At 36.9% G+C, this 23,698-nt stretch overlaps 1 protein-coding gene across 1 annotated transcript in view; it reads left to right on the forward strand.

Annotated features, from left to right (window-relative positions):
* LOC149085417 (forkhead box protein D3-A-like) overlaps window positions 1-23,698 on the forward strand; it is a 30,413-nt gene that overhangs the window by 1,655 nt on the left and 5,060 nt on the right. The gene's annotated exons all lie outside the window — the stretch shown is intronic.

The following is a 23,698-nucleotide window of genomic DNA, read 5'->3' on the forward strand; positions in this document are numbered from 1 at the left end:
CACGAACTATGAAGCATTTGAAAAGCACCATATGCGGAAGTAGCATGGATAAATAATTATTGGGTGTTGAATAACTAACTTGTGATTAATATCAATTTTTAAATTTATTAAAAATTGAAAAGGATTGATTATGTAATGGTTATATAACACATGCCGGAGCTGGGCCATAATATTACGTGGGCCTGTAATGTGTTGAATTAACAAACAATGCGACTAGCCCTAGCAGCTTCCCATATATGTGAGGGCAATATATAATTATCAAACTGTTCAAAGGGAGTAAAATTAACTTGATTCATCGAACTTTGTTTTAGGTAGCGTATCAAAAATGAACAAATTGCTCAAAAAAAAATCTGTTTAGTTACAAAAATTGAAGTAGGCCTACGTCACTTGTTGACTCATTAGTTGTTTTTTTTCATCATTATAATTATTTATTTTACTTTGTTGATTTTTTTTACTTGGAACTTGAATCTAATTTATTAATTAATGTTTAAGAAAAATAATAAATCTTTGTTTTTAATATTTTTGATATTAGTTTATAAGAAAATCCTGGGGAAGATTTGGTTATAAACTAGCAATATTTATTGTTCTTAAGAGTGCACCGACTGGTCTCAGAAAAATTAAGAGTGAGATTAGTCATAATAAACATAGATTAGACGCCATTGCATGAAATAAGAGGTGCCGTGGGGGGGGGGGGTAATTGTGGTTTTTAATAAGTTTGAGTGTGCGTGCGTGAAGTTCTCTTTTCAATATTCAATTCCTCAGAAAAGGACCTTCGTTGCACAACCGGGCAATGCCCAAGTTTAGGGTGCTCCGAAATAATCAACCAAATTAGATGTAGTACGATTGATAGCAAAGCCTTAAGTGTTGATCTGCCATGAGGTCCCGGTAGTTTGCTGTGTACGGCCCTGCCTTAGAATATCTTTTTTTGTCTACATTTTATTTTCACTGGACTTATCTGTGATACCCGAAATACAGTATCTCTAGGTGGTGAATGCATCAAATACCCTTTCTTGTGACCCAAAGTGTGTGCTAAACCATTTTTCATCAACTAAATTCATCTAAAAATGTTTTAGCGCACAATTATTCAGTCTGTTACGACGACAAAACGCAACCAGAAATGGAGCTGTCCCAGAGCTTTCGAATTTCGAAGTTATGAGAGGTCGGATATACAGAGAGTGAAACGATTAGCATTTCGTAAGCAAAGTTCCCTTCATTACGGAATGTTGGCAACAGAAGTTGTAAATCAATCGATCACGAACCCTTCTCAGCCTACAATACAAGCAGAGATCCGGCACGGCACGGGCTATTATAAGTTGCTCCACGTAATAAACTCCACCGTTTATATTTGAGGGAGGATTTTCTGTCCTATTCCATGATGGGGTACAGCGGTAATCCGATCATGCCCTAATTAGCGATGGGTCCACAGATCTGGTTGAGTTGACGTTATACTTCTTGTAAAACACACCTAGCATGCATAAAAACATCGGCGATATCCTGTAATTGGATGCAGGATTGTTTTCCCATATCTGCGCGAGGTGAAAGTAGTCAAAGTACCTGCAGCACAACCTGAGGTGGTAAACTATCGTAGAAAATTACTCAATCAAACTGCCATGGTACGTGTGATGGCCATGTGGAGTGTCCGGAAGGAATTTCAGTCACTTGGTTGGTCATTGAGTCAGCTTCAGCAAGCGATTGACGAATATTTTCCCTCGATGGGACGTGGTGCGCAAAGGTAGACAATTAATTGCCCCGAGATGGCGAAGAGTGCTTGGTATTCCCCCAGTTGCACGATCCCCGTTGTTTCCTCCATGTAATTCGAGGATTTAGTTTGCAGGATAATGCTCGACGACACGCATGCCACACTCCTAACTCGCACCACGTCTTCGTTTTATTTGAGATCCGTTCTTGACTAGCCAGATTTCAGGACCTAACTTTTGTCTAGTACTTGTGCTGGGATTTTTTCGGATTGCATCTGTAGCGGCTACGGAAATACGGTAGAGCCCCGATTATCTGAGATGAACGGAACCGAAACCCCCTCGAATTACTGAAAACGTGGACTATCCGAAAAATAATAGAAAAGGGCATTTTTTAAGTGTGTGTGTGATGGGGGTGCTTACTCTTAACTGTTTTCCCCTCAATTCAACAGCTTAATTCAGTGGTTCTCTACCTTTGTCACCCACGGCTCCCTTGCCTAATTCATGGTTCATTCTGCTGCTCTTCAGAATAGTTTGTTAGGTATTTTCCCCATATAAAAGAACTACTTTAAAGCATAAATTTGCACACAATATCTCAAGCTCGTCGCAACGCCCCTGACAAAAAATTGGCTACGTTCCTAGGAGCCATGACGCACACTTTGAGAAACCCCTGTCTTAATTCATTAAACAAAGTTTTGAACTAGTAATCACGTATTTTAAAGAATGAAGCGATAAATAGGGCCGTTCTCATGCATTTTGCTTACCAGTGCGAAAACAATGCCTAAAGCCGGGTTTTCCTAGGAGCAGGTTTTCTGTGCCGCGTACAACGCGAACCGCCCAGCGTGATACGCCGTCCACTCACCAATAGGAAAAGCTGTACGACTGTTTTCCTACAAAGCGCAACATGCCTCGCTCCAGCGCTGTACGTCGGGCATCTATTGACCGGCTGCTTCTGGAGGAGTCCAATGCGTCGTGTGCCGCGCGTTTCGCCGATCTTCTATTCACTTTTGTTGTTTTTTCTTACCCTTCCTTTCTCTGCATCCCCTTTTTTTTTGTTGTGCAAAATAGCAAAATACGTGGATATGCAAACTACAAAACAGATGATGCGCCACGTTAGGAAAACACAAACACGTAGCGTGATTTAAATTATACGTTTCTGCAGACGCAAAATGGTCCTCTTCGGTTCACGCGGCGCAGAAAAATTTGCTCCCAGGAAAACCCGGTTTAAAGATTCGTGGGTCATTCTTATTGCTTTGGTTTTTTGCACTATCATTATAAGTGAACCAATGTGGGGGGGGGGATTTTTTCAAGGAAGGGGGCAAAGAACATGTACTCACAATGTATGCATATATATATTAGTATATATATATATACACCATTTTTATAGTATATTTTCAAAAGCCGGCCAAATGACGGGCCTGGCCCTGTTAAAATTTTTGGCTTGAAGGCCCGTAGAAACGTTGGATTAGGAGTCCCTATTTGTATACAACAGTCTCGATAATCCGAGGTATAAGGCACCGAGACCACCCTCCGATTACTAAAAACTCGGATTATCAGAAAAAAAATAGAAAATGACATTTTAAGTGTGGGGGGGGGGGTTGCCTATTAGCTGTTTGGCCTCTTTACAAGGGCAATTGACAGGAGGCTACATCCAGCCCTGGTTGGGCTTGATGTATAGCCTGTGTAAAATTCTGGCCTGGGGAGTGTACCGAAGACTCCATTCTAGGAATCCGGGCCCTTTCATTCCCCTTAAGAAAAATTGAAATTACTGGTATTCGAATTAAAATGAGACAAAATGAAACAAAATTCGTTCTTGACGGAAAAAAAACAGATTTTGAGAAGGAATTTTGAAAAACTATCACACACCCACCTCGAATTATCTGAAACCTCGAAGTTTCGAGACTCCTACGGATAAAAAAAATATTCGAGTCACTCAAATTCAGAGCTCATGACGGAATACGTCATAATAGAATTGAAGGAACTTTTGTGAGTTAATGCTCCGCCGCATCTCTGTTTATATTGGAACCAGTTGCCGCTGTTATAAGTAATAAAAAGATAGATCTTATATAGATCTTTTTTTTTTTGCTACGAAATTTTATATAATCATTTCATTCTTTTTGTATTTTTAGAATAGTGTATTTTTTAGAGTTTGAGCGAATGGAATTTCTAGCTCTAAAATTTTGGATTGGTTATCCTTCAATTACTGAGTAGCCTACTGTAGTTTGAGCAGTTGACCTGTGTATGTTATATTTGATTTTTCATAATGGGTGATTTTTGAAATCTTTCGGCAGGAAATCAGTGGAAACTGGATTTTAATAAGATTCTTTATCGAAATGAAGATAAATCCACATTCAGATAACCAACTTTATTTCCAGTTTGTGCTGATAAAATGAAAAAACTAAATAATATCTGATATTTTTGATTATGGAATTAGAGGCTTGAAAAAGAAATTTAGGTGAGGTTACCCTGTAAGTGTCGACGCTCGGACACTTCAGCTATTTAATTGCAAATATTTATTATATCAATGGACGTCCCGGTGAAATGTCAATTTCTGTGATGTGAATTCCTCTTCGACCATGTTGTAACAAGGAAAAAGATGTTTGGTCAATTTGTCTGTGTTTTCGGCTTATATATATTTTTTGGTGTTGCTTTTTGAATGGTCTTTGGGCATACGGTAGGCCTATATATGACGTGAGTATATGTCATACAGGTACGTGGTGACCCGTAATTCATCTGAGTCTAATTTTCTATAAATGTGATACATAATCTATCCAGGTAGGTGAAATTCATAAAGTTCAATCATTTTATGAGTCGATTTGTACTATGTGAGGGTTTTTTGTGATTTTTGGGATCGATCGGAGAGGATAGGTGAAATTCATTTCATAAGGATTAACCAATCGTTTGGGAAAATCATTTGGTAAGTCCCGTCCAGTTCCTTTTCATATTTTCGGCTTCCATTAAAAGTAAATAATAAATCATTCATATATTTTCTTATTCTCTGCAGTTTTTGCAAATGTAATCGAAACTAGAAGGAAGTTATATAAAATGACGAAACGTTTTCTATATTACCAAAATTTATCTATGCACTTCTTGCGTATCTTGCTTCCAGCTTCGTCAAAGAAAGTAAAAAGATAATGCTTCTATCCCCTCAAAAAAAAAAAAAAAAATTTTTTTCAAAGCAACTTTAATCAATAGCGCATGATTGATTATTTTTAATTAACTTTTTATACTGCCGTTAAAATTTTTTTTATATTTTCGTATGAATCTTATTTCCCTTGAAATAATTTGTGATTTTGAAAGCGTGATATTTAAACTTTACTTAATACGTACATGCACGTATTACATATATAATTTATGACTGATGGAATAGAAAATTTTTCTATTTAATTTCTACATTGACCGATTAATTGTGTGAGCGGTGCTCTAATTATTTTATTTCGAAAGTTCCCAATCAAATTGAAACACAGCAATAGCGATTGATTGGTGATTGACCGCAAAAGAGACGGCTATCGTTACGTTTATGTAATTATTACACGGCAACGTCGTCATCACGAAGGTGAGATTAACAAGCAATAAAAAGTGAAACATCGAAAAATAATAATAATTACCCTTGCATGCACATAAAATAGGATCACCCGTTATTTATAGTACTTTGTGACTACATGGACTCGAGATTGAAACTCGGAAAACTTCCATACGTTCCATCGAATCGCACAGGGATGATGACAATGACGTAACAACTATAAACTATATCAACGGTGACATTATGCAAATTGTTCTGCGGGACAGAAAAAAAAATGGTGTCGTGGAAAACTATTCATATTCCTGTATCACTGTGTAATTTAGTTTCTTTTCGAAGGAATATTACTCCAAAAATGAATAGTTCTAGTTATTTTCTTTGTATGATGATTGATTGATTCACTGTAGTCTATCATGAATGTCCGAAACAAAAAATAAGTTCAAGTAAAAATGATAACGTAAACTGATGCAAAAAGAAAGAGTCTGTTTTTATTTCTTTGTGTCTCCGAATTACTTTGAGGTGGAAGTTCGTTATAATTCACCGAATATTCATTTCGTGTGAAATAGCAAAACTTTGCAGGTCATTGGATAGCATCATCATATTGCGATTATCTTTAGAAATAGTGCGAATATGTCTTCGAACATGTCTTACTTTATCATAAAAAAGAGGTACGTTTCTTTATTTTTGAAAACGTTTTCTTTTAATTATTACGGTGATTGATGATGTCAACTAATGTATATTTTCAGAAGCTTTTATTATGGTTTGCTAAGGATAAATCAAACATATTTCATTGCAGTAAGGTAAGTAGAAGTGAACGCTATTGCCATGTATAGTGCGGATAACTTCAAGACAACTTACAAAAGCGGGAAGAAAAGTTAAAGAAGAAACTAGAGGTTAGTTAGTTATTGTATTCAGTATAAGCGATATTATAATACTTTGATTGTATAAGGGTCTATTGAATAACACCCATTAGAGTGGGATTTATCACGATTGGTGGAAATTTATATCTGATAGTGTGTCTTAATTAAACGAAGCAATCTACATGTGAACCCCGTTTATACGCCGCTGAAGAGGCAACGTCAAAACGTGGTGTAAATGTGAAAATCGTACAACTGAAACTTTTTAAACTCCCAATAGGCTTCAAAAGATATATTACAGTAATTAAATGGTTTTGATTGCATTTTAAATTTTGTTTCATAAAAAAACAGTTGAGAAAAAATACATTCGAATTGATGTTTTAAAATCATATTGTTATTTTATTATCGTACTTATAAATAAATAAAATGAGTTAAAAATTGCTTATTAAAAAGTTCTTCAAGTATTTATTACAGTATAGAGTAGGCCTAGTTTCTCTAAAGATGTCATCGTATTGTGAGAACAACGGGAGAAGTAACGAGTTCAATCGGAACAACTTTATAACAATCGACGATCAATTCTAATTTTCCACTGCAAAATATCAGCAAAACCTTATAACCTCATTCTTTTGCCTCCATTATAACTGATAGATGTAACGGAACGGTAAGCAAATTAACTCCGTCTCTCTTTCTCTTCTCGTTGCAATAACCTTTTTCTCATTTCTTCATTTACTTTTTTTTTGGGTTTGTTACGAAACTCGGAAAATGTTATCGTTTTTTATTATTTTGCTATATTCTTTGGTGTTTGCAAGTAAAATACCATAAAAGAGAGAGAACAGCCCATTCGTTTGCCTACCGTCGTCCATTTACTTTTCTACTCAAAGTGAGAAACATGCAAACGCAAACATTCATTAATGACTTTCTGTTTGCGGAATACCTCGTCACGTTTTTTTTATTTATTTTTTAATTACCATCTCTTTACTTAGTATTAACTCGATTTGTTGTTGAACAGTTGTAAAGAGATTAATGAGTTTTATCTAATCATCATTTTTCAAGTAGAACAATGGCCTTATTTGTACTTTTTTTTGCTCCTACGAATCATTCACTGCGTTACAGTTTGCAACGCTGTGAAGTCAACATTTAAATGATTGAGACTGTGAAATCCCAGAAAAGCTAAAATTGATTCATCTTATCGTCAAATGAAATCTACTATCAAAAAGGACTGTGCATTAATTAAAAATATATTTAAAATTGTGTAGGGGCCTAAAGTAAAAATTCTCAGATCCGGGACGCACACAACCAAAATTATTTTTTATTCTACATATTTGAAGACTTGCGAGTAGGCCTACTGAGAGAGTGGTGACCTCACTTGCAGTCAGCCAAATGTCCGTCCAGTTATATTACAAAACCCTATAAGGGTTTGGGCGTCATGTGAAATACAGCGAAAATCCTTAACGGTACCCTGTAATCGTCTATAAAACGCACCTTTAAGGATGCGCTTTTAATAGTAGCCTACTCCATCTATGACGATAAATACTTTGTAACCCGGTCCCTTGAGTATCGTTATGTAAGCGCGTTCCACAGTATTTACAAAATGGTTCCGCTTCAACTGTATTCGTTCCAGCAAGTGTATTTGTGGGTGTAAAAATATTTTTTTAAACAGAAAAATATTGAGCAAAGCCATTGTTAACTGATAACGACGACAATCCTACATGACTGGAAGACAGTGGCGTAATTGTATTGGCCCCATGGCCCCACATCCTGGAGACGGGTCTCTAGACTGAGATATTCGACGGGTCACCCCGCCCATGATTTTTCTCGGGCCCCTAGGCTGAGATGTGTGACGGGCCACCCCAGCCAGGATTTCACGTGGAACCCTCCATAGTTGATGCACAGAACCCCATACAATGTTTCCAGTTTGATGCAACCATTGGATCACGACCCGTGCCGGGTTTAAATATTTTGCGGCCTTCTATGTTCATGGCCTTCGTAAATGAGATATTACCAGTTCTCTTACCTAGAGGCCCAGGGATCTTTTTTGCTCTATATACATGTATTTATAAAAAAAAATGAATGTAGAGGTTAAAAGTTTTAGCTGGGAGGGAGGCTTTGTCCAAAACTCTGTTATATGATGATGTTTAGAGTGGTGTAAGTTACATTTTCAACAATTCTGACTGAAGTCCATAAATGCAATCTAGAAGTACCAAACCTCTAGGTTAGATAGAAAAAATGAACTAAGTCCGAGCTTCAATAGTTCGCTCCTACAATGAGAAATCACAAAATTTTCAATATTTGACTATGAAAACAATTTTTGTAAAACTTTCTTTTTCTCAAAATGAGGATTAATTAACTTACATCCAGGGCCGCAACTGGGAGGGGGAGGCAGGAATGTTTAGTGATTCGGGTGCCGGCCAGAAAGAGCGCGAATTTCACCTTTTACCCTCCCCTTCAATATTACAAAGGGGCGCGTGCTTGCCCTCGCTAACCAAACATCTAGTTGCAGCACTGCTTACACCACTCTTGACTTTAACCCCTCACATGTGTTTGTTAAAAATATAGCACCCATGTTATTTATATAACATGTCCATAAATTAATAAAATTTTAAGATATTACATTGTGCTAAGCAGTTTAGGTGAAAATGAAATATCTAAAGCAACAATACAGTATTTTAGTCCCGTTTTACGTCCCGGTGCAACACCATTTTTTGCGCCTTCCAAAGCTCGGCCCTGACCAAGATGTGAATAGTTTTGAAACCCTTTATTTATCTCTTTTACTGTTCTTCAGAGATATTTACTTATCCTATTTGATTTTGGATATAGAAAGTTCCATTATGATGTTATTTTTTTTAATTTTCTACTGCGAGCTTCGATCTTTTTTGTATTGGGAACAATTATGAGTTACTATTAAACCTAAAAATTGAAGCTGTGATTGTAGTATTCTTCGTCGGCCACAAGCTTTGGAAAGAACAATCAGAACCATCCAGAGAACATAGCCGTCATCCCTCCTTTCTATGTGCGTATATGTGTGGAGGGGATGGAACACAAGAGTTGACAACCGGAGCAGGCCATAAATTTTCTAAGTTGCCCGGTTTGGCTGACAACAGTCCGCCAACAAAAGACGCCTTTTTCTCACTCATTCACCCCACGAAGGAGGGCAATAAAAAGCTAAATGAGGGGAGGGGGGAAAGGCATTTTATTGGAAATTCCCGAGCCGGATTATAAAATTGCACAACAAGGGCTTTGCTTACTTTCATTCCTGAGAAATGATTCACCACGTGCGCTTGGTATACAAAAGAATAAAAAAAAAAACAGAAATCAGATATAAACTGTGATTTACAAAACACAGTTGTTGTAATGGCGGTGTGGTTGGTTCTCCTTGCCATTAGTTTGTGTGAAAAATATGTTTAGGTATCGCTCACGCACACAAATGATATACAACTAACTAGATTTTTCGGCATCTTCAAAAGTAACTATCGCTGATAGGTTTGTTATGTATTGCGATCGGCGCAACATTCCCAAAAAGCCATTTTAATTTTTTTTTTTTTTTTGGCACCTGTGTGTTTGGACGTTGATTAGTGTGCTAGTAGTAAACTTTCCATGTCGATTGGCCGTCATGAGACGAGGAATTCGGCGGAACGTCTCTGTTGGTGTCGATTTTGTTTTCATTACGCATAGTTATCACGCTCAAAACAAACGATTTTCCCGTACCCAGAGCTAATATATATATATATATTAACTGAAACGACGTTAAAGTAAATGAAGTATATAAACACACTTTTCTGTCGTTGAATCCCGCTTTTTTTTCTGGGTTTATTTTGGAAAGCATCCCATGTTAGAATCTTAAAAATAAAAAACATGAACAGCTATATTTTCATTGAAACCCATATGGGCGATCACTTCCATTCCGTGGCTTACCTCCCATATTGGTATGTTTTAAACAGAAAGAAAACAATAGGCCCATAGACATAATAATAGATGTATCTCTATTATGAGGCCATTTTTCACTAAATAAAGCTTAAAAAATGCTTGTAATTTTTTTTAAATCGGATTGTGGTGCAATACCTGGTTTTTCATAGATGAATGATAGGAATTTCCCCACCACAGATCGTATGTCTGAATAAGCGAGTGATTCTGTCGATGACGAAAATAAGAAATCAAATATAGTTTCATTAGAAATAAATAACTGAGGGATCAATATCTTGAAAAATTGTAATCCCAAAAATCGAGGGCTCCTACGCTTTCTCCACGGCAGTGTTTGTGTTCACGGCACGGTAGTGTTCACTGGAAGACTCAGGGGACCGAGGGCCTTCAGGGTCAATTCGCTGTTTTTCTATGCTCGCTATATGTTATATCAAATTTCCGTTTCATTTTGAAACATATTCAACGGATTCCTTTAGCAATCTCTTACGAACCCTCAGGGTTCTATGGATCACTTTTTTGATGGTACGTAAACTTGAAGACGTATTCGCACCAAAGATGTACCGTTGGATTTTGTCTAAACAAGATATATATCTGTAGTGCATTGACTTTTACATGCATCATATACAGTAGTGCTCAACTTCTGGTCCGTGAAACATTTCGCCCAATTCATATAGCCAGTACATAATTTTAGATTTAATAAAAAAACACATTTCACGTACTGTCTACATATTTCTTGCGCTCTGTAAATTATTCCTCCTTTTGATACTTTTTTTGGCAATCCGCAAATTATCTCTCAATTTATGCTTGTATTGCCGTTGTCCTCAAATTTTTTCTCTTCTATTTATGAATTTTTTGCCAGAGTCCGCAAATAATTTCTCCCATTTCTACCGGTCCGCAGTTGTAAAAAGGTTGAAGTACATTGGTATACTCTGTTCCCTTTAAAATATTAAACGTTTGAACTGTGACCAGTTTTTGTGACGGTGCAATGGCGCCGGTATAGCCAACGTTATTCCAAACTCTCAATAAAGTTATGTCACCTCCATTTGGCGAACACCTCTGCAGATGGCCACGTTTTCACGGAATGCCGAGTGGCTACTTTATAGAGTAACTAGCTATAATATCCGGCGTTGCCCGGGTTTTCTTCAGTGAGGCTTTTTGGATCAAGTGATATCTCCCTCTTTCTTTGACGGACATCAAACCGTGTCTAATAGTTAACCAATATGGTGACTTCCTGCGCGACTCATGAAATAAATAAATTCAGATTTAAAGAAACGTAGAAATGAATATATTTTTCCCCCTTTTTTAAGGGGCGCTGAGTATTTCGATCCCCACCCCCTGAACTTCAAGTTACCATCTGCCAGTTTCAGCTTTCAAAAATGCTAATTAAAGCTGTGGAATTTTTTCGATGTACTTTTTACGGGCCCGTAATTTTAAAACATCCTAAACCATATGAATTTATGCAGGTGAATATTGAAAGACACAATACGGAGACATTAATTTTCATGTTTGAGAAGATCTAAATAAATGGTTGAAATCAATGTTATTGCATCAATATCCACCTCAAAGTAGGTCCGGCTAATCACTTCATATTAAATCTAGAATTCAATAAAATTTTTGATGTGGCGGAAAACCCCACCGAATTTCCGCATTTCTACAGTAAAATTGGCAATTTTAACACTGATTTCTATGGGGATCATCGTTTGCCTGACACTCAAAGTGATGCTGATAATGATTATGGCACCTATTGAAAAAGTCTCATTACTGGGAGGATTGAAAATGTGGCAAACCATTATAAAGGCATATACACGTCTGAAACGCATTGCTAGTGAACCACGGTAACCAAAGTAAACGTTCCGAAAGTGATTGTTGAGGCCCAAAAACCATTGTTGCCCGACAGTTTTTTGCCCGTTTGGGGCATTTGCCCTGCTCTGACAAAATTTTAAAGTAGCCTATCGTTCAAGTCGGGTCCCATTTGGTATATATGTAAAATTTGGCGACTATCGATCAAAAATTGTAGATTTGTATAGAGAACATACATACACACACAGACAGGCAGGCAGAAAATCAATTTTATATATATAGATTAAAAAAAATCGCCTAATCTTTATCCAAAATTTTGACCGAAGGAAAACGTCAGAGCTCACTGTAGAATAAAATAGAAATACGGGTATAATAAAAGAGGAAATCAAAGCTGAACAAAGCACTTTATGTGTTGCATTAGATAAATAGTTGTCATTATAAATGATCTTAGGCCGATTCATGTTAGAGGCCACCGATAAATGACGATGGGCTATAGATAAAAGACCCGAGAGTAAACATTTGGTGAAACCTATCGTCACAGAGAGGCCCGTGCGCGTTACAGTAACGACGATTGAATCTCATCAAATGATAAGATCCCGGATAAAAATGGGAATTTCGCCAGAATAAACTGCTATTTCGACAAGTGAAGTGGTGATCTTATCTACATCCATCCAATGAGGCCATTCTGTACACGATCTAACTGTCGTATACGCGGGTATGGATAATCTTCCGAGGTGATAGATGCGCTTTTACAACGTTGATCTTCAAGCTGGCAGTGTGAGGCGAACACTTTTTTGTAAAATACATAATACCATCCACTTAACTAGGGTATTACCAAATTCGTATTTACAGGGGTAGGCTTAGAGGTCTATAGTTCAGGGCGGCCAATTTGAGGAATGAGTGGTCAAGGAAATTAGTAGAATAGGAGAAGCGACTGCAAAAATTTTATAAAAATCTATAAATCCGTATGTACCTCAGTGAATGACCAAACGAGTGAGTCTGCAAGCATGCGAGTAACTAAAAGATGACCTACAGAGCAAGGGACCAAAAGAGTGACCTAGAGCAGTATTTCTCAACCACCGGGCCTTGACATCAGTACAACCGGGCCGTGAGTGATTTACTGTTTCACATCCCCCCTCCAATTTATTACCCATTAGCTGTTTGTATGACTGGGCCTTCCGCTCACAAAAATAAGTCAACCGAGCCACGGGCTTCCGAAGGTTGAGAAGCACTGATCTAGAGAGTGTGTAAGCATAGCAAGCTTGCACACTTACAAGCAGTGACAAAAAGAGTGACTTAGAGATTGCTACCCAGGTCAGTGAGTAACCAAAAGAGTGAAAGGGAAAGGGAAGAACCAGGTCAGGAGTGGCAAAAAAGAGTGACTAAAAGAATTACTCAGAGACAGAGGCGTATTTACAGAGGTGGGGGCTTGGCCTTGGCCCAGGGCAGCAAATTCGAGAGATGAGTGGTCAAAAAAATTTGACTAGAATAGGAGAAGGGCGGCAAAACCATAAATCAGCCTCTGGGAATAACCATTAGGTGGAACGGAATCTACACGCGACAAATCGAAGTGACAGTTTCTCGTATTGTCTAGATTCTAGAGAGTCTAGTCATTAAATATACGATCCTGTAGAATTCAGACTACAACGTCTATGTCAAGACGGTGTGTGTTTGACGTGTCTCATATGCATATTGCGTACCTCATAAATCGGTGATGGAGCTTTGGAGTTGTTGTCGACTCATCGAGGCGGAAGATAGTAACGTGTCTCTTGTCTCCGTGGACCAAGTTGTTCCTTGATTGAGGCTTTCACTAATGTTTGCTCTCATACTTTACACTCGAAAGGGGCAAGCGAAGTAAGGAAGCAGAGATTGCTGCTAAACGCATAGTTCAAGTGCTCTGCCAACAAAAACACGTCAACATTTTGAGTATGAATGTTTTCAAAAGGAAACGTCAACACAGAATCGAGAACACATCTGTCACTGAGAAAGAGAGAGAGAAAGACACGATATTAAATTGTTCAAAACTTGGAGAATAGTTGCGGGGCTGACAACACACTTGTTCCGCCATATATTGTTCGCTCTCTATATATCTCATACTTACCCTTCTCTTTTTTTGCGATTTTTGTGATTTTTTTTTGGTTCCTCTTCAACCATCCGGTTTGTTGCTGATCGTTTGCTTTCTCCGTTTTACTGCATTTCAATTAATTTGAGCTGTTCTTTCTTAAAACGAGACATTAGTGTGTCATCTTTATACACAATTGCTATCGAAGATGATGGAAAAACTCGAGAGGTCTTCGGCTCCGGATGAGAATTAGAGTATACCAGTTATTTATTAATTTATTTTTACCTTCTCTTCAACGAAATCTTAACGAGTACTTATGCCTAGTATTTGAAGCGAATTTGAAAAATTATTTTTATTTATACATCCATGACATTATTTTCATTTCAATAAAGTTCAAGTGATGGCCAAGGGCTTTTCATCAGCTCGTATTTTTTCAACATTGTTTACTGTTTTTCCTCTTATTGTTATACGTCACTCGATATCATTTTGTTTCGTAAATAAAATTTTTAACTGTTGGGAGTTGGTTATTCCAGCGGAAGACGAAGGAATATAGTCAAACTCTGTTATATAACGACACCGCGACTATAATGTGTATGACATGTGATTCTGTGTCGGTTCTCATAAAGAATAATTTTAATGAATCTTTCATTAATCACCGGAAATGCAATGCACCCTTTGATATAACTGCACATTTTTCAGAGCTTTTGTGGTGGTTATAATAACCGATTAGTTTTCCTAAGATTTCATTGAATAACATTAGGAATTGTTACGGTGCTCGTGATGAATAAATTAAATTGCATGTGACTTCCATTTTTTTCTTGCTTCAACATCAATTAATTATCACTAGAATAGACGCTTTTTTTTTTCTTCAACATGTCAGTGCATGAAGATTTTTTACATCGAACCCACACACACACGAAAAGCGTATAAGAATTTAAATTTCGTAACTTTTCCAAAAATAACTGTTGTTTCCCCGACTTAAACGGCATCTAAGGCCGGAATTACACTATAAAAGGTTTGTAAAAGCTATTTGATAAAACTTGAAAAATGCAACCAATAAGCGTGTCTGTTACATTCGAGCGAATGTAACCAATATGCTTATTGGTTGTTTTTTTTTTATCAAAGAGCTTTTACAAAACTTTTATAGTGTAACAAAATAAAAAAAAATCTAAATTTTTATACAGTAACCCTGTGCTCTAACTCCCAATTACAAAGTGGTTGCCCTGTCTCTCCTGATGCCGACAAAAAATCCCATGTTTCTAAGGACGGGATTACACTATAAAAGTTTTCTAAAAGTTCTTTTATAATATTTGAAAAATTCAACCAATAAGATTATCGGTTGCATTTGCTCGAATGTAACCTATGAGCTTTATTGGTTGGATTTTTCAAGTTTTCTAAAAGGGATTTTATAAAACTTTTATAGTGTAATCCCGGTCTAAGAGAATTGACGGCAACGTTTCTAAAAAAAATTAATCGGAACTCCAAGACTAACAATTTAGAAATTAGCTCTTGGATAATGATAACTTTAAGCACCCTGTAAAATATTTTTTCTCTTTCGTATCCATAGCAAGCTATAACTAATAACTATCCCTCCAGGGATTAGAATCCTTAACACGGTTTGATCCATGCATTCGTTATCTCTTCAAGCGGCTTTTATTTGAAGAGACTTCTTGAATCGACTTCAGAACTTGCTTGTATTAACACTTGGAGGCTTAGGTGTAAAGTTATTGAAAATAATGGGAGGGCCTCTAGCTGAATATTTCAGTAGATACTGTATTTATTGAATATTATCAAGATTATTTTTATTATTCTGGCAAATATTGGGGGGGGGGGGTCATCGGTTCTATTAACAACTTCGTCTTTGGTGGCACCGCACACGGTTTTTGGGGTCCTTTGATTGCCGTTATTACCGATTTCTCCCGTAGTCGTGTCATCGAGAAGATCTATAGATGAGATGTTATCGTGCTTTGCATCTCGATACAAACCAGATGTTCGACCTGATGGGAAAATGTCTAATGGAAAAACTATGTCTTCTTGATGGGAAAAAATACGAAATTCTCACAAGTGAATATTTGGTTGTTCCACATCACCACACCCTGATAATGATACGTCCCAGAGAATGTAAAAGTGTCCGATGAACAATTTACTGTTACTGTTATTACGCGTTTGTGAAAAGAAGACACGCACACGTGTTGTGCGGGAAGATTCAGCTGCATATCCACGAAAAGGACGGAGTTACTTGAAATCCAATTCTTCCTAAAAAAAAAAAAAAAAAGAGGACTCAATTTTCGTTGAAAGGTGGTAAAAAAAAAGTCGGCCTAGAGAGTCTTAATGACCCCTTTCCCGTTTCTTTTTCTTTTCCTTATTCTCTCCCACGATATATCACAGAGCATTCTGTTTGTTATAACTCCTCGATGTCCAGCTGGCGAAACAGATGCGTCTTGTATCCATCCGAAGGGTGTGTTGTCAACATGGGGAGTGAGGACACTATATTTGGGTGTCAAATTCTCAGGACAGTAGAAGGGAAAAAAATAAGAACATTGATTTTCTAAAAAAACCGCAAACCGTGTTCTAAAAAAAAAATCGCATCTCTGATCCAACAACTATAGTTAATGTGAAGATCAGTTATAACAACATTTAAGAGACTCCGAAATTGTATCGTTATAACCGCTGTAGAAGTTTTTGGGACATACAATACGTGTATCATATTTTATGTGATGTAATATCCACTCACTCTGATATAAATAACGCAGAAATACATCACAAATACTTACACTAACCCCTGGAGATGGACGTTCTTTACAAAAAAAATTTGGCAAATTCTTTCAAATCACGAGTTCCGTCTATGTATGCCCATCATCAGAAAAAGAGCACCTAAACTCTGGCTTGATTTAACAAAAAGCACAAATTAACACGATGCTAATAGATTGGTGTGCCAATCGGACACGAATATCTATATCGCACATTTTGGTGCTTCGGAAGCACCACGGTGATCGCAAACGGGAGCGATGAGACAAATACGTTTAGGAGACTGATGAAGACGACAGGTTGAATTTAAGTCCTTTGAACTTAAATTTCATTGACCAGTGGTCGACCAGGTCCAGGGGATCCTTGAAAAGATTTCAGAGTCCGTAAGCGTAGATTGGAAAACAATCAATCATCATTCTCGCCTGAAAATTCCTCTATATACCACAAGATCCTATTTCTATATTTGCGCAGTTGGCCTAGAAAGAAGGGTATATAACTATTCTATTTATTTTAACTTGTTTATTTACATAGCCTACTTTGTAATTTTATTAAAGTATTTGAAAATACCATTCTGAAAGAGGTTCCGTGGCCACTTTACTAGTACAAGAAGGATCCATCATGCATAGGTGAACAGAGGGGGGCGACTGGGGCGCTTGCCCCCGGTTCAGTGAAAAAATTGTATTATTTGCATAGGCGGAAGGGGCAGTGGCGGACTTTCGCTCCCTTGTTCACTATGCATACTCTCGGCGATTCAACTCCCCCCCTCTCCCCCCGTTCGAGGAGACTGTATTCGCTTATGGGTCCATAATTAATGAATGATGATTAAGAACCCCTGCTTTATAAACACCAGGAAAAATAGATAACTCGAATGCACGGGTTAAGGTGCGACTACGTTGAAAACGTCATTTTGGAAGAAAAAAATCGTTTTTTATTTTTTATAAAAGAGAGCCTTGTTTTGTTTATATGAAGCTTAGAATCGAGTTACGTACAGTGTTTTATAGACGATATGGACATCTTAATTTCGATATTTTTCCGGTGTTATCTCCAAGCCAACATATATCTCCAGCAAACTTGACCATCCACATAAGATAAACCGTATCTCTGCTTCCACCGACTGCTTTAAATTTAGTTTCTTTCCTCATACCACAGATAACTGGAATTACTCCCCACCACTGTCGTTGAGTCACCCCCATGCCTTTTATATTTTCGAAAAATGTAAAGCATTATTTCTGCCACCATCAATCGCATTCTCGTGTATAGGCCTCGGCCAACATTATTGTTTAAATAAATGAAATAAATATGTAGAGTGAAATTTCATAAAATTCACTCTTATATCAACAGATTTGAATGTAACTCTTATGATCATACCATACAATCTTCTAACTTTTAATTCATAACCCACACCATCTGTAGGTAAATATACTGTGAAAATAAAAAAAGCATTGTATTCATAGAATTTTTTGCAATCGTGTTTCGAATATTATATGAATTTTGCTCAAAATTTGACATAAAAAGAACTTTACGTAGAAAATGACATAGGTAGTCCAAAATTTATTATTGTTTTCACCCTTTTGAGACACTTTCTATCAAAAAATGTTATTAAAGTTCACTCCAGTACCATTTTAAAGAAAAGTGACCAGAAAGATAGTGGGATACCTTAAGGATCCCGATCCCGGGAGAGATAATTGCAATTTGCATGGATTATAGTGTATTAAAAGTTAGAAGTATAATAATTTTGATCCATGGTGTCCAATAATTCTGCCAATATTCCTATAACTAGGATTACACTATATAAGTTTGATACAAGATCTTTTACAAAACTACTTGAAAAAATGACCAATAAGCGTATTGGTTACATTCGTTCGAATACAACCGGTACGCTTATTGGTTATTTTTTTCCAAGTCTTGTAAAAGGTCTTTTATCAATCTTTTATAGTGTAATCCCGGCCTAAAATGAATGGGAACCAAACCCACCCTTAAAGATGTAGTATGTTACAGATGCGGTCACTCAAAGCCCTGAGATCGTTGTAATTTATATGAAAAATCATAAATTAATTTTACTTCTGTTATCATGAAAACAGTTGCACTTCAACTATGGAAATATTCATGGAAATCCAATACCTATAAAGACATTGAGAAAATTATTCATCTCGGGAAACGGCCCCCCCCCCTCCCCATAATGCCTTGGTGGAAACGGAACAATTAAACTACGAATCCTAATTTTGTTTTTATACGGAGTTGTGAATAGAAATTCCATCGTTTGTTGAACTCCAATTTTAAGAATTTCTTGGAAAAACACCACGAAAGTGGAAGAAAAAAAAATCCGCGTAAAAAATATGTGGTTTTATCCGATGCATTCGTCAACGTTAAAAGCAATGTCGGTTGATATTATTCTTTGTAGATCGGCCGGGATTACCGTTCATTGACGTTTTAACCGAGTGTTTGACTGCACATATGCAGTACAAAAAGCGCGTTTTCACCTTATGGTACTACGTACTGTACCTCCTCTTACAAACACTGTACAAGAAGAAAAGGAGATTCTGATTTTGTAGAGAAAAATAAGATTTTTTTTTTCTAATGAGAATCTTCCTGTGCCTTGATGTTGTTGGTGATTGATGTTGGTGCAGAAACCGCTACTTACTACTTTAAAAAGAAAAAAAAAAGGAAGAGACGAAGAAGGAGAAAGAGAGTGATTTATGGGCACTTGGGCCACCTCGGTAGCGGCACCAAAAGAAAATAAAAAAGAAACTTTTTTCAGCTTGTGCGATGTGATGCGCTTCTTTTTCTTTAATATTATCTGAGATTAATAAATACGTTACTGCCATAACACGCGATAAGAATACGGTTGATAGCCTTGTGTTGCTTTTTAAAACCGCTCTCTATCCGTGTTTGCTTCTCCAATAAATCCGTCTGTTGCTATTCTTGAAGTTTCATACTCTTGAGAAAACAGCCTCACATGAAAGAACCGAGTTTCTTTTTTCGTTTTTTTTCTCACTCGTGCGGTTTTTTTTTTTATAGTATTCGTATACTCGAATGAAATTACAGTAGTACCTTGGTTTTGGGAACATAATTCGTTCCGTGAACGAGCTCGTAATTTTACGTTCAGTAAAAGCGCGTCCCTCGCTTTACGCGATTAATTGGTTCCACAAAATAGTCGCGTAAGACGAAATCGCGTAAAGTGAGTTGAATTTAACATAGGAAAAATAGTGAGGGGAGGGGGGGGGGGTTGGTTTTTCTGCAGAAGGATTAAAAAACTGAAACCCAACAGCAAAGGAACTTTTTTTACTGAATTAATTATTCAAACTTTTTATTTATTTTTTCATTTATGGCATATAATTACACATCAATAAGTGTCCAAAACACCAAGGAATCGTATGGAACATGTTGGAGATTATTCAAAAATATCTCGTGAATTCAGGCAATATGAATGAATCAAAAATTAATACTTTTTCTCTCTTCACTACTTCTGTTTGATTCTAGTGAGTGCCTAGTATGATGAGCTGATAACTTTTTTTAACGAAACAGTCAAGATTCGGCTGACAAGCAGTATTTTTCGTCTCCTTATAAAAATTTTAGTAGTAAAGCCAGAGAATATATTCCGCATATTTCTCACAAATATGAAAATTCTAATTTCACTGGACCTAAATTTTTTTGTTTTTTCGATTAAATTTCTCATGGCATTGTCAATGTGTTATCAAATGTTGTTCATCAGTGAGATCTGGCGAGTTGTATCTGAGAATTTCCCTCATAATTTGTGTCAGCTTACATCATCAAATCCAACGTATTTCGTCGTCATATGATTTAACTGTGTTATATCTTCAATTTGCAAGCCCATTTCCAGGATTAATAAGTTAAACTCCAAGCCGAATTTTGCCTGGTAAAATTCCTAAAATCAACTATTAAAAATAGCGTTATAGTGACATTACGTAAAGCGAAGGGGACCTGTACTCGTTTATTGAAAGGTAACTTCCCTATGAAAAATAATGGAAACTTAAATGTTCCAAACATTCTCCCTCACGAAGCCAGGCAAATTCTTCTCAAAGATTAAGTGCCGGTCAGTGTATATGTCACAGTAAAAGTTTGAAGACTGGTAAATCCTAGGTTTTTTCGGTGAAGTCTAGAATTTACCGAAGCGAACTGGTTAAAGCCTGGAATGGAAACGTTTATGAGCATCATTATTAATTACTGTTTAATATCATTTTTGAAACAAATATCGCGGGCTCTATCATTCAGCGAATATATAACCAACTACTGATTTAAATTAATAGAAAATTAATTGACAGTAAATATTTAGTATTAAGTAGTGATAAATTAGTGATGATTAATTAATAACAAATTCGTAAAAATTCGAGTTGGTTCAATCACCGACAGACAGATCAATTTGGTTTGGATAACTAAAGCCCAAAATAAGAATATTCACAAATATTTTTTAGACATTTACCAGTTCGCTTCGGTAAATTCCAAATTTTACCTGTACAACCTAGGATTTACCAGTTTTCGGGCTTTTACCGTAACATATACATGGTACAAAATAACGTCCTTATGCAGCATAGACCTACTCTTTAACTCAGCGCTCAGCTTAATCTTCTAGAAGGCGTAGCCACTCTAAGTGATTTGATAGCCTAGGTCTGTACGAAATAAAATAGCTCGCAATTTTGAACTTTTCTATTTTGAATTAGCATGATGAAAATTTTAATCAAAAATTATGATAATTTTCTATGGTTCTTCGATGTGGCTTTGATCAGAGATCCTTTGATATCTTCAGTAGAAAAAACCATGCCAGTCTTTCTTTGCTCATTGCTTAATTGACAATCATATCAAGTGAGTTCGAGTTCGAAAATGCAAGCCACACCAAACTTCTCCAAGGGCCACATTCAGTCCGCAGGACACGAGTTTAGCATGTACAGCATGTTTTAACTTTTAAACCACTGATCATAGAGACATGCTTCCAATTAGAAAACGCATTCAAATAACTTGTGGGTCTTAGATACAACATAAATTGCAACTATATGTCAACTTTCAATACATATATGTACTACGGCTTACTACGTGTTTACTTACGGTTTTTTTAAAATAATCATCTTTACCTGTAGTGTATCCAAATCAAACTGGAAAATGAGATATATTTTTGAATTGCATACGTGTAACGAATACGCGCATTGAAACATCTGCCATATTTTAAGAGGGTCTCTCAGAAGCGAGGAAAGTTTGACACATATTTTTACTGTACTTACATACATACCTCGTTCATAAGTGTCAACTATGTATATTTTCTTTCAATTCTCTCGTGGATGCATGAACACCTTACTTTGAACCCTGAACTGCATTTATTTCGTAGTTTTAAATGTGTTTGAGTTTACATCACAAACAAACAGGATCTTTATTTAACTTTATCTCATAGCTAGTTTCTCAAAATAAGAATTATTTTTACCCCTGGGGCAAAAAGTGTTCGTTCACTCACGAAAACACTAGCAATGCTACGTTTAAAACACACAGAAAAAAAATAATATAATAATAATTGTTTTTTTTTTGAGTGAAATTTTTTGTCAGAACCAATCATTCTGAACAAATGAAAAAAAAAACACATAAATTTATTACAATTTTACCATGAAAATCAATTTATGAACTTGTAACACACGAGAAAAAAATGTTCGATCACCTCAGTTTTGAGGGAAAAAAGTGATCAATTACGGGATCTAAAATAAGAAATTTAATATTTCGTATTCCACCTTTGGCCCGGGTAACGGCTTTCATCCTTTGGGGGCATAGAAGCAATAAGTTGTTCGCAGTATGACGGAAAAATTTCTTCCCAGCAGTCTCTAATTGCTTGCTTCAGTTCCATTACGTTATTAGGCCTTTTGGAGTCTACCACAGAGTAATAATACTATTTATATCTTAAGTCTATGGAGTCTACCCTCTTTTTCATCTGATACCAAACATCATGAGCGGAGATACGGCGTCAAAGTTGAAGTTGACTGATCTAATGTATATATGCATATACATTCATATACATATAATGTATATGAGTATATGAACTGACATCATCATCGTGCCCCCCCCCCCCAGACTTCCAAGTCTATCTCCGCCTATGCCAAACATTCTCAATTGGGTTGGCAGTATCTTTAATGTTGGCAGGCCAGTCCGTCGTTGAAAATATGGTAGCACTTCTTAGATACATCTCAACTGTTTTACTGCGATGGCAAGAGGCATTGTCGTCTTGAAACGTTAAGTCAGTCGAATCTTCAAACCAATTGTCAATACTGGGAATAAAAAAGCTTTCAAGAATGTCCATGTAGACTTCTGAGTTGGCTGTACGCTTCTCACGAATTAGTTCTTTTATCAATGCACTCATCTTTAAACTTTTCTCCTGTTTTTCTCCAGACGAATTTATTGTGGCTATCTCCAGTCCCCAAGCTAATTTTTGACTCATCACTGAAAATGACTTTATTTCAATCATTCATGCCCCAGTGGACGTGATTTCTACACCATAGCAACCGAGACCTCGGGGTGTACCACCTTCTGATTCTTAATAACCAATCATCCATACGTTAGAATCGGTTCGTAAGAATCACGTTAAGAATCGAGCTCCGAATGCAACCACGGTGTCGGTGTGATTGTTATAAGTTATTCTTGAGGTAACACGCGTGACGATGGACGGACAGGCCGAAAAATTTCCCTTTTTGGGGAATTTCGCCATTGACTAATCAGCACCCAGCTAAAAATGAACGACAACGTATTGTTAACAAGATGGGGGAGAGGAAAAGGAATTTTAGAGCGACTGCTAGCCTGAAAAAATGGCGGAGATTATTTAACCAAATGTGTGAATATGGTTGAGAAGAAATGATAAATACATAATATTTTTTTACGTGCTGCACATGGGCGGCGATACGGGGGGGGGGCATGGGGAGGCATTGCCCCCCCCCAGAGTCAAACGTGGAGTCGACTGATCTAATGTATATGTATAGATGAATTGACATCATCATCGTGCCCCCCCCCCCAGCAATAATGACCTTTCCTCCCCCCCCCCCAGACATCCAAGTCAATCTCCGCCTATGGTGCTGCAGTAAAAAACAGAAACATATACATACTTAATCATCCG

Source organism: Pholcus phalangioides, unplaced genomic scaffold (genome assembly GCF_987345545.1).
Source record: "Pholcus phalangioides strain wild (caught in Gottingen) unplaced genomic scaffold, Ppha-v1.0 ptg000007l_1, whole genome shotgun sequence".
In the NCBI taxonomy this organism is placed as follows: Eukaryota; Metazoa; Arthropoda; class Arachnida; order Araneae; family Pholcidae; genus Pholcus; species Pholcus phalangioides.